Source organism: Tubulanus polymorphus, chromosome 6, assembly GCF_964204645.1.
Source record: "Tubulanus polymorphus chromosome 6, tnTubPoly1.2, whole genome shotgun sequence".
NCBI lineage: Eukaryota > Metazoa > Nemertea > Palaeonemertea > Tubulaniformes > Tubulanidae > Tubulanus > Tubulanus polymorphus.
Window position 1 is genome coordinate 12,792,951 of NC_134030.1, and position 12,966 is coordinate 12,805,916.

General features: G+C 35.7%; 1 protein-coding gene and 1 long non-coding RNA gene across 4 annotated transcripts in view; one reads left to right on the forward strand and one right to left on the reverse strand.

Annotated features, from left to right (window-relative positions):
• Nucleotides 1-4,633: 4,633 nt before the first annotated feature.
• Nucleotides 4,634-7,295, reverse strand: LOC141907347 (uncharacterized). Its single transcript, XR_012619468.1, has 3 exons — nucleotides 7,183-7,295; nucleotides 6,870-7,043; nucleotides 4,634-5,562 (listed from the first exon to the last, which is right to left on the reverse strand). It is a non-coding gene; the product is annotated as an uncharacterized LOC141907347 (long non-coding RNA).
• Nucleotides 7,296-8,501: 1,206 nt separating this feature from the next.
• LOC141906900 (interleukin-1 receptor-associated kinase 4-like) overlaps nucleotides 8,502-12,966 on the forward strand; it is a 48,049-nt gene continuing 43,584 nt past the window's right edge. For 2 of the 3 annotated variants that reach the window (XM_074796369.1, XM_074796366.1), the window contains exon 1: nucleotides 8,502-8,628. The gene's annotated coding sequence lies outside the window, so the exon portion shown is untranslated. The remainder of the gene's footprint in view (nucleotides 8,629-12,966) is intronic. The other variant, XM_074796367.1, reaches the window with a different exon arrangement.

Here is a 12,966-nt window from a genome sequence, read left to right on the forward strand (position 1 = left end):
AATTTCTTACTGATCCCTAAGATTAGGGTACAGTATAACAAACTTGATACTTCACAAATCTGTGAAATTCTGGCGACTGACGATACAGCTCGGCAGTGCGTTGAAAAAGTGATCGATTTCAACGCTTATAACGTAGGAGTATTCTGTGGTTCCCCGGAGAAGTGCGAAATTCTAAAAAAACACGGGATTACATTCAGAGGAGCAACGATAAATTTCCGATCGGCACTTGAAACACCAACCATTGTCAGAATCGAGGGTATTCCGGCGATCTGCCCTCATGAAGCGGTAGATAAGATGATCCGGCCATATGGAAACATTCTTACGGGATCCTATCACCCGACGATAGGAAAAACAACTTTCCAGAACGGGGAGAAACGCGTACTGGAGGTGGCAATTACATCGCCAATCCCGAGAAACATTACTCTGGATTCCAAACGTTATGGTTTACTCCTTGTACGGGTCTACTATAACGGACAGCCCGAACATTGCGCTATATGCGGACAATTTAACCATACCTGGGTTGAGTGCAATGTTACATGTACCCACCCAACCCATACACCAGATCGATGCCGTCAACTCCACTTTCGGCAGGCTGTTTCTTTACAATCGATGAAAAGAAGAAACCCAACACCAGCGGAGGCAACGGAGGAGAAGGATGAAGCGACGACAGAAGTGGATGTTGTCACTGAGGAGTCGAGGAAGAGGCCACCCTCCCCAACTGAACTGGTACAAACTCCGAAAAAATCACAAAAATCAAAGCCGCCCTCGGAAGGAGAAAGCTCACCAATACTCGACGTACAGAAGCCAACAAAAAACGAACACGAAGAAAGTGACACGGACGATACGTGCGAAGTTGCTGCAAAAACAACAAAACCAAGCACTGCGCCACCAGCACCAGTCCGAATGCAGAAAAGGAATCAAACAAAGAATGGAACTAAATCAAAGACCAAAAAAACTACTTAAGGTGAGGTATTCATAACGTTTTACTAATGTAGGCAAATGAGACATAAAATGGCGGACGTGTTAGAACGTATTAGATTACTATCACTAAATTGCAACGGCTTAGTTTACTCGAATGCTCGAATTTTTGGCATTTTTGAAAGACTTAAAAACTATGATATCATTTTACTTCAAGAAACTCACATATCGAATGACTATGAAGTACAAAAAATATTTAAGCCCTTGAGGAAAGATTTTGAAATTATATCTAATATTATAAACGAAATAAAATGTGGGGTAACCATTGGTATTCGAAAATCTTTAGACTATACAATTTTAAATAAGACTGTAGATAGACAAGGGAGATTGATATCCTTGAAAATATCCCTATTCAGCCAAATTTACAATATCGTTAACATATATGCCCCAAATAAGGAACGTGATAGGAAAATCTTCATAAGCTATATCAGTAATTATCTTAATATAAACCCTAATGAGCATACAATAATAGCCGGAGACTTTAATTGTATAGAAAGTCCCATAGATCGTGATTCAACATCCGTCAAATCATCAATACGTAGTGGTTCAGAACAATTAGCTAATTTATGTCAACAAAACAGATTAACAGACGCTTACAGACTTAAAAACCCAGACACACCAGCTTTCTCTCGAGTAGCAAAACGCAATAACAACGTCATTAAAACAAGAATAGATCGATTCTATGTATCAGACACTTTACAGCCAGACATAGAACAGGTGAAACATATCAACTCTATTCATTCCGATCACAAGATAGTCGAATTGACAATTAACACTTCTCAAGTCAAACGTGGCAAGGGATACTGGCATCTCAACAAAGAACTACTTAAAAACCCTAATTACATCACTATGATAACAGAATTTTGGAATCAATGGCAAAATCACAAACAGTTTTATGAATCGATTATTGAATGGTGGGAAGAGGGCAAAATTCAAATAAAACAAAGATCTATAAAATTTGCATTAGAACTCCGCAGAATTAAAAACAATCTTAAGAAATCATTAGAATCTGAATTATTCATTCTCGAAAAACTTTCTGATTTAGGAGTAAACACTAACCAAAATCAAATTGAATATCTTACCAAGCGTATTCGTGACTTCGACATTGAAAAAGCAAAAAGTGCAATGATAAGATCTAAAATTGAGTGGAGAGAATTTCGGGAGAAAACAAGTACCTTCTTCGCAAATTATGAAAAACAACGCGCTAAAAAGAATCACATCAGGACTCTCAAAAATAATCTGGGTGAAATTAAAACTGGTCAAAAAGACATTGAAAAAATTCAAATAAAATTTTATAAAGACTTATATAGAAAAGAAGAAACGGATTTAGGAACCCAAAATCTATTCCTGAGTAATCTACCTAAAATTTCTAATCAAAAGAAACTCTAGCATGACTCCGTAATAGATATCGATGAATTAACAAATTCAGTCAAATCTTTCCAAAATAATAAATCCCCTGGTATAGACGGACTACCTATTGAATTTTATAGAATATTTTGGCATACTCTCCAAAATGACTTTCTACAATTAGTACATGCGTGTATACAAGAAAATAGACTTTCTAAATCAATGCAAACTGGTATTATTTCATTAATTCATAAGAAAAATGACAAAACAGACTTGAAAAATTGGAGACCAATCTCATTACTATGTACAGATTACAAAATATTCACAAAAGTTCTCGCTAACAGATTAATTAACTGTCTAACAGACATAATACACCCAGACCAGACATGTAGCGTAAAGGGACGTCGAATTCAAGACAATGGTCATATCATAAGAGACTTAATTGATTACGTTAATAATGATAATTTAGAAACATTTTTAGTGACCATCGATCAAATGAAAGCTTTTGATCGTGTTGACTGGCAATATATGTTTAAAACTTTAGAATCTTTCGGTTTTGGAGGAAATCTAATTCGGTACATCAAGACTTGCTATTCAAATCCAAAATCCAGAATTAAAAGTAACGGCTTCTTAACTAAACCCTTCACCTTAGAAAGAGGCGTAAGACAGGGATGCCATATGAGCGCAATACTCTACATAATAGCAGCGGAACCATTAGCAATTAAAATACGCGAAAACAACAATATCAAAGGAGTAAAACTACCAGATGACACAGAAATTAAAATCAAACAATTTGCAGATGACACTACATTATGTCTAACCGACTTAGAATCATTGAATCAAGTCCTTACAACCTTAACTCTGTTTGAAAGAGCATCAGGTGCAAAAATTAATAAAGATAAAACTGAGTGTATGTGGATAGGATCTTGGAAAGCTAGAAACGATGAACCTTTAGACTTAAATTGGAAGAAATCAATGAAAATTTATGGAATTCATTTCGGCAATGAAAATACTGATGATTTAAACTGGAATCCGAAAATAAATAAAATTCAAAATATCATAAATCTTTGGCGCCAAACTAAATGATCTTTACATGGCAAAAAGGTTGTCATAAACTCTTTTATACTACCTATATTATGGTACACTTCCGAGATTTTTCCAATTCCAGATAAATATATCAAAATCTTTGAACCAAAAATCATCAATTTCCTATGGGATAATGGAAAACGCCTTGTCAGTAAAGACATAATACATAAAAAGATCGAACACGGAGGTCTCGACTTACAAAACATTAAATACAGACAACAAACACAGGCAACTAATTCTGTCTGACCAAAATTTAGATCCCGATGAATTACCAAAAATCTATGTACAATTTGGTAATATAGTGTGTACTATAGGAAAACTTTTATCATCTCAAATTTATCGAATTCTATTATTAAAAAATCTCCATCAAATCACACCGATAGGGCAAACCAAAATTACTGAAATGTTAAATGCTGATCTGAACTGGCCGGAAATTTGGAATGAAGTTTATAATAAACATATTGATAGACGATTTAGTGATATTCATTGGAAATTACTGCATAACACTCTGGCAACAGCTTCAAAACTAGTACTTTGGAAAATAAAAACTGATCCAAATTGTAAAATTTGTGGACGCGCGGCAACGAATGACCATGTAGTATTCTCATGCACAGAAGCACAGCAATTATATTCATCTATACAACCAATCATTCAACGCATACTAGACACACCAATAAATATCACTCAAGACATCGTCTACACAGGAATTACTAAAACAATAGAAAGAGATTTCTTCAAACGCACACTCGCGAAATACCTTTTGTTTCTCGCACAATCCATTTTACGGAAGCCCCTAGCCTAGGTGACATACGAGAAAGTTTTTTCACAATTTCGACTTATTAAGTCGAATTTCGACATAATAAGTCGAATTTCGACATAATAAGTCGAATTTCGTGTTAATTAAGTCGAATTTTGACTTAATAAGTCGAAATTCGACATAACAAGTCGAATTTCGAGTTAATTAAGTCGAATTTCGAGTTTTATTTTCATGTCGATTTTCGACTTATTAAGTCGAAATTCGACTTAATTAACACGAAATTCGACTTATTATGTCGAAATTCGACTTATTAAGTCGAAATTCGACTTCTTAAGTCGAAATTCGACTTATTATGTCGAAATTCGACTTAATAAGTCGAAATTATAAAACAAATTATCTCATATGTCACCTAGGGGCTTCCGTACCATTTTGTACAAAAATCACTACAATTTAGAACAAGGCTCTGGCCGCATGAACACAATAATTTATTTCAAAAACTCGCTAATAGATCGCCTAAACCAAGAAATCATGCTTCAACAAAACCTTCATATTTGGACTCTTAACAATGTACTTATACACCTGGATGCAAACGGACTGAACGTAGTAAACAGAATCACAATCGACACCATTAGCGTAGTCTATTAATTAAACCCAACGCCTTTTTTTATTACTTACACCTACATATCCCGACTTTGACACTTGAGGTATGTTCTGATTTAGATCGAACAGGGATGACGGTCTATCAATACGCATAGAACTGTCTGACCACTTTTGCTCTATATCATCACATACGCATTAGTTTATTAGTTTACTGTTTCTGATGTTTTGACTGTAAACTCAGTCTCATTGCCACGATAGCTGGAACGCTGCCTCCGTTTGTGACCTTAGGATAGCAAGCTCAGTCTATCTACGCGCAATGGTGACTGGAAAGTTGCCTCTTGACATCAGTCTCATTAAAAGCTACCAAAAACCTAATCGTGACAATGTAAATAAAACCCGATCAAGACTGTATATATGTAAGTGTACAAACATGTATTCAATATTCACGTGTCTGTGCCGCTTTCTTACTGACGGTCTATCAATACGCATAGCACTGTCCGTTTGATTGCGATACATTCACGGACCTAACTCACTGTATATTAGAAACACATAACTGCTCCCAGTGTAAAACTTATACTTTTAGGCAAATTCAGCACCAGATGTGAAGTACCAACTGCGCACCCCTTGACGGAGAAACCCATCCTCATTGGAGCTGCACCGTCGATGTCATACAACTACACTTCGGATACCCCAGGGCCATACTCTCATCTGGAAAATTTGCGTTTCGAAATGTGCTTTCTTCCTATCTAGTCAACACGTGGGATCATCAACTTAGAGAACTTCTACATCAACATCTACCCGAGAAAAAAAAACCACAATAAACTATCGGACTATTTACACGTAGAAAACGACCAAAAAATATAAAAATGGACAAAATGATCTTGTAATATAGCTATTTCCAGAATCTCATTGTATTAAATTAGGCAGCCAGAAAAATTCATCCCAATCAGTCGCTTGCCGGTTCAGACTGAATGGAAGATTGTTTGGATGAACCGGAACCGAATTTCCAATTATGTACTTCGATTTTAGAATATTCTGTTAACTCGACCGCCGATCACACATCTATATCTGTACTTCGTTTTCCGATTTCAAAATCAAACCCCCTGTTTCGCTCCCGGCAGGTGTGGTGGGTCTGTAAGGGACACTCAATCGAAAAATCAAACAAAATTTACCTGCCAAATAAATAAATAATGGGGACAATCCCTATTTTAAGATCAGAATGTCAATGGCATCATCTACTGCATGACGCAGAGATTCTTTGTCTGTTGCGTTAGCAAGCTACAAAATAGTAACATACCATCTTAAACTAATTTGTGAGAAGGAATTGGTTGGAACTCGCCAGCGACTCGTAAGCCAATGGCCACCACTATCGGGGCTTGAAAAACAATTCATTCAGTTTTGACACCCAAAGTAGTTTAGTCAACAGATTTTATCAAATGGTAAGGCCAAAAAAATAATGCCTTGTTTCTCATCACACTTATGCTTTTTACCATGACGAGGGCGGGCGGTTTTTATTTTTATGTACTTTTTTTTTTAAAGTAGAAATAAAAAGAACTGTTTGAATGTTTTTGAGATGCGGGAGGTGTCTTTTTATTTTTATTATAACAATGAAAATATCCCTCTGACATATTCTCTTCAGATATGCGGGAGGTAGTGTTTTTATTTCTATTTCACTGGAAAATCACTGCTTTGAACAGATATCAACATCGTGCACGAAAAATAAAAGAGAAATCGCTTCGAAATGAGAATCACGCCAGAAATCAAACCCGGAAGGCATTTGACATAGGCCTACGGTAACCGACTCCATTGATATGGGTTCGAGTCACCAGTGGTGCCGATGATATTTATACGATCAACTTTTCTCGATACGTTCACAGAGAAATAAAATGATAAAAAGATGACGATATGCTTATTATATAGATGCGGGCGGGCGGATTTTAATGTTTATAAAAACACATTTATTTTCGAGCTATGATGCGGGAGGGAGGACTTTATTTTCATCGATAATTTGCCGATAATTTTTCCGATGCGGGCGGGATTTCAAAATCATGAGAAACAAGGCATCATTTTTTTGGCCTAAAATATCAATGTAAAAACCTACCGCTTTCATTTTTGCTCTGACATCTGTGTCCGGTACATCGTCAATTTTAATCTTTGCATATCCTCCACTCACATGTTCATACATCTGTGGGTGGAGGAACTGGGGCAACGGCCCTCCATGTACCACATAGTACAACGAGTTTACCAGCAATTATATAGCGTTCCTTATCAAGAGCTACAAAGATATTAACATTGATAGGAAACGACTTGTATATCACAAATCATTTTGCATATATAACACTAACTATTGGAATCGATCGAGATTGAAGCCACTGGCAAAAGTAATTTGTTTCTGGACAAATATATATTCTTACCTTTTGCATCAAGCTCTAAAAACTTCTTATTTTCTGAGCCCGTAAACAGATTGCTCCTTGATAACTGTATCAGGGCAAGCCGGAGGAACTCTCTGGAAAGACCACCCGTGTCTATACCTTGCTCTCCATGGAATTTTACGCTCAGTAAATTATTAGCACTGAATGATTCACGGGAGAATCCTCTGTATGCCCCATCGAGCACCTTCTCTCGTGTCACGTTAATCACATTTTTTTGCCGTCTCGGTCAATTGGTGAAGAGAGTCCTCGGAGAACTTCTTCGATACTTGTTGGAATTTGATTTCTGAATAATATCGTAGGTGTGCCAGCTTGGACAAACCTATGAAAAATGAAAAACGACTGAGAAATATAACGCAACTAGGGATGCACTTGGTGAAATGCTTGAAAATCTGACAAGTTTAATATATTCAACGCCCCCTGGTAAACAAATGCAGAAATCAATGATCTTTAAACTCACCAAAATCAATCTCAGTGATGTCATGAGCTACATGTACAGTGGAACCTCGTTACAGCAAACTTCAGGAGACCAGAAAATATGTTCGTTATAACGAGGTTCCACTGTACAATTGATTGTGGTGCCAAAATATGCATAGGCCTACCCTGGTAGGTACTAACTTGAATAGTCAAATTGTATATAATTTCATTTTCAATCATAATGAAACTTGTCAAACATACGGAAGCCCCTAGGTGACAATTTTGACTTATTAAGTCGAATTTTGACATAATAAGTCGAATTTCGGGTTAATTAAGTCGAATTTCGAGTTTTATTTTCATGTCGAATTTCGACTTATTAAGTCGAATTTCGTGTTAATTAAGTCGAATTTCGAGTTTTATTTTCATGTCGAATTTCGACTTATTAAGTCGAAATTCGACTTAATTAACACGAAATTCGACTTATTATGTCGAAATTCGACTTATTATGTCGAAATTCGACTTAATAAGTCGAAATTATGAAAGAAATTATCTCATATGTCACCTAGGTACGGAAGCCCCTAGTTAGTTACCTCATCGTTGGTGGTAAAGCTTTTTATAATCGGATGGGCTTATACCATCTGTGGTTTGTGAAAATATCCGATTGTGAAACTAAACCACAGACAGGTTACTGACTAGGAAGCCCCTAGTTGACATATGAGATAATTTTTATAATAAGTCGAATTTCGACTTAATAAGTCGAAATTCGACTTAATATGTCGAAATTATGAAAAAAATTATCTCGTATGTCACCTAGGGTCTTCCGTATATAGGTGATTCAAAATTAGCGCCAAATTTCGACGAAACCGGAAATTTTTACTACACTACTCCCAAGGTCGTTGAGCTTGTCAAAGAAATAAATTTTGTTGCTCAACTTGCAGCGCTCAACATGCGAACAAATTAATACAGGCAGTTCGATACGATTATTAAACTTGGATTTGGTTGTTTCTTTTTGCGGTAGGTGCCGATCCGCAGCTTTTTGCTTATCCTGGCTTCAGATCTTCACAATTATTGTCCCATGATTGCGTAGGCCTAAGTTAGCTATATCCAAAGGGGTTTGGCGATGGGCTTGGATTTTATTTCCGGGTTGTTGATAATCTCGCGAGAATGGCGCTAAATATGAACTGCGAATAGATTCAAAATATTATAGAAATACCTTGTGTTTATATTGTTTATTTATCCGCTATTAAGTTCCGATAAACAATTGGTCGTTAAGGATCATTATCAGACGGTCGTCACGCTACTATATAAAATAACAAGGGATGAAACGCAGTTCAATTCGTGCCAGCCAGAAAGTTGGGACAGTCACGTGACAGTCGCGCTTCTTATTTGAATGAATGCAAACCCGAAGCATCTAAGATGGAAACTATGATACGAAAAATATTTGAGAATAACTTACATTCAAATGAATTGGTTTTCTATGAATTATATATTTGATCACAATTTATTCTTTATAAATTATTAATTTCATATGAATCATAATCTGACAATTGATACCGGTCTGTGAATATGTTAACTTTTCATGTTAAAGTTTTAAATGTGATGACATCATCAGAATGTCACGTGACTGTCCCAACTTTCTGGCTGGCACAACTCTGAAGGCGTTTCATCCCTTGTTCTTTTATATAGTAGCGTGACGACCGTCTGATAATGATTCTTAACGACCAATTGTTTATCGAAACTTTATAGCGGATAAATAAACAATATAAACACAAGGTATTTCTGTGATATTTCGAATTTATTCGCAGTTCATATTTAGCGCCATTCTCGCGAGATTATCAATAACCCGGAAATAAAATCCAAGCCCATCGCCAAACCCCTGTGGCTATATCCATAAAAAATTCAAATAGCTCCAATCTTACTGAAAGAAAGCTTGTTGGAATGGGGAGGGCTCAAATAACAAAATGCTTTTAAATTTTTGAATTATCTTCAGTAGTTTTTGAGATATCGCAAATTGGGTGCGATTCAAGAATAGGGGACTATAGTAATATATGTAGTGATAGTTATCAATTAAGTAATAATATTAGTAATTGATAATGATGATATATAATGATAGTGATGTATATAGTAATTAATGATAATTAGGGAACTAAACCTAACCCTAACCCTAATCCTAACCCTAATCCTAACCACTAGTCCCCTATTCTTGAATCTTACCGCAAATTGAAGTTTGAAAATTTGAGCGAAAAGTGTCTTCATGTTTCAATACACAAGAAAAACTGTGATCTAAGAAGGCAATATTATTATTATTATTAGTTTATTATATCAAAAAAATATAAATTTTTTTTATGATATGACACAATTACATGATAATGTATGGCGGGTAAATAATTCAAGTATATAAATGCATTGAATAAATAATAACTCAAGTATATAAATACATTGAATACATAATATATACCAAAGGCGATTGAAAGCCTTTCCACATAGATTTATGACATACATGGCATATATCTATGTGGTCACACTGTACATAGTTGGATTACCCATTTAATAGTTGAAGCCGAATATTAAAGGCTTTCCTAAGAAAAGTGGAAAGATTATATAATTTAGGCCTACTACTGCTGGAAATTAGGTGGATGAATTTTTCTATGTTCGGATTTGTCCAGTAAGATCTCGATATATAACTTAGTCTTAAACCATAGTATGCAGGACATATTAAAACAAAATGGTACTCGTCCTCGATTTCATTCAGATTACAACATTTGCAAATACGATTATTATAAGGTATCTTAGGTCTGGCCCAGCGTCCAGTTTCGACTAACAGATCATGACTAGAACATCTAAGCCTTGCAATCTTTGTGCGTACCTCCTTAGGTAAATCTAGATATGATTCATAGATTACTCCCTTCTTGAATTCACGAAAGTATTTTGCTTTAGATGAGTTTTGTAAAAAAGTATGCCATTGCTGTTTGAACTGATCAAGCATTCTAACCTCGATTGAGTGCAGGAACCACTTTTTGTTGTCAACTTGCTGGTCTAACCAGAATTGACCATATCCTAGGCCATTTAATAGATCTCTAACCAAAGAAGCCCAATTAATTACACGGTGATCACGTATGATATCATCTAACATTTGATTGTACATCAGCTTAGTTTCTCGGGTTTAGTTTTAAGTATATTAAGCCAATATTTCACAATTAGCATTCGATGCTGAATATGTATTGGATATTTACCAATTTCACTAAATACAAAGTTATCAGGTTAGTCAGCCAGCCAACCTTAAAAAACTATCCTAAAATTCGACGATCACGGCATTTTTTGTTACAGCTTGGCATCCGGGCTCATTTGATAGCAGAGCATGTGGGCTATCATGTGTGGTGGATGCCTTTTACAATTTTTTCGTTTTTTGGCCTACAGGGGGCGTTAAAGTCAGACATTTTGAAATTAAAACATCTTCATTTTCATTCGTCAAGGAAATACACTTTAAACTACTTTTGCTAAATAATTCGAATATCTCATCTTAGGTTTGGAGTAATTTTACAATCTAAACCTTTTCTGAGTTGGGGGATTGCAGCGCATATAGCACAACGTTAATTTTATGCATACGTTCATTTGTTACCTAGTTACAGCAGCAACAATCGTGTAATATTCACTTGAAAATAGCAATTTCATATGAAATATTCATTTTAAAGGTTATTAGCTCAAATAGTGATGTTGTTAATGTTTTTTGTTGATTATTTTGATATTTCTTTAAACTTACTTATAACTCGTATGTACTTGGTCAATATCGGGATTAACTGTTTATTGGTTTCTATGGTAACAGCAATTCAAATCTGCGTTCTTCATCCGTCAGGTACCGGTATTTTGGGCGTTGGGTCTTTCGTGACATTCCAAATGTTCTCAAACTTGCCTAAAGTCTTCGGCCATGTATTGGACCGCTTATTACTACGTCTTGCTAACAATTGAATTGCAACAATGGTAACCATTGTTGCAATTGCAGAAAAATCGCGTAATTTGTCCACATTCTTAACGTCACCAATGGATTAATTGAGGATGTGTTAATATAAAACCATATCTAATCTCTTTTCTTTAAAATTTTGAAATCATTCCATATTCGTTCACGAGTAAATTATAACTAAACGTTGTCACCATGGTAACCATACATTATATGCGTTTATTTGAAAAAATTCTTTTTTTCCCATAAGATTTTCTCCCATATCTTTTGAACCCTTTCACCGAATTTGTCGAATGAAAGCTCATTTTTGAGGCAATTCCTTGAATTTTCCTTACTTCTAGGGGATGATACTAGTTAACCTTTAGTAAAACTAATATTCCCTTAACTGCAATTTACTTTTTAGCCCACTTGGGACTTTAGTCCCAGCGGGCTATTGCGTTCACTTTTCGTGACTACTTTTCAGCCGAAAAACTGGCCCTGTAAGAATCAAGATGGCCGACTGTCAGCCATTGTTGTTCGCTAAAATCAACACTTTTTACACATTTTTGAACTTATTGAGGGAAATTTTGAAGACGCTTTGATCAATTACCTTGATCTTTCGGATGTATGTGAATACCCCCCAGGGCCCATCAGCATAACAAAAATTGGGTCGATCGGACTCAAGATGACCGTCCTATGACCTTTTTAGTGCCCAAAAATGTCAATTTTGGCCTGAATTCTGAGTGCTGTAGCTCCCTACTGGTTTGCCATTTCTCATTGCAATTTGTGATGGGTATTCATTGAAAAGGGATGTTTTATACCTGAGACAGGTATTTTTTATCAGCCAATTATGACGCAATTGGCGGCCATTTTGGTGTCATCACTACTCATTCGTAGGTGGGAAAAAGTTTTTCCACATTATATTGATACCTAAGCGTATTTTGTTACCACAATCAATTAGTAACTTGTAGCTCATAACCATGAGCTCTATGTGTGTTCTATGATTGTGGTGAGTTTCAAGGTCATTGGTTTTTGTATATGGCCACCAGGGGGCGTTTATTAATACAATATCTTAGTATTTCTATATTATATTCGTATCAATGCATATTTTGTAACCACAATCAATTGCAAAGTTGTAGTTCATGACATCATCTATGATTGTCGCAAGTTTTAAGGCCATTAGTTATTCTATATGGTCACCAGGGGGCGTTGAATAGTAGAATAACTTAGTATCTCCTTATTATATTGGTACCTAGGCATATTTTGTTACCATGATCAATTACCAAGTTATAGTTCGTGACGTGTTCTATGATTGTGGTGAGTTTCAAGGTCATTGGGTTTTGAATATGGTCACCAGGGGGCGTTGAATAGTAGAATAACTTAGTATTTCCATATTAAATTGGTAACGAGGCATATTT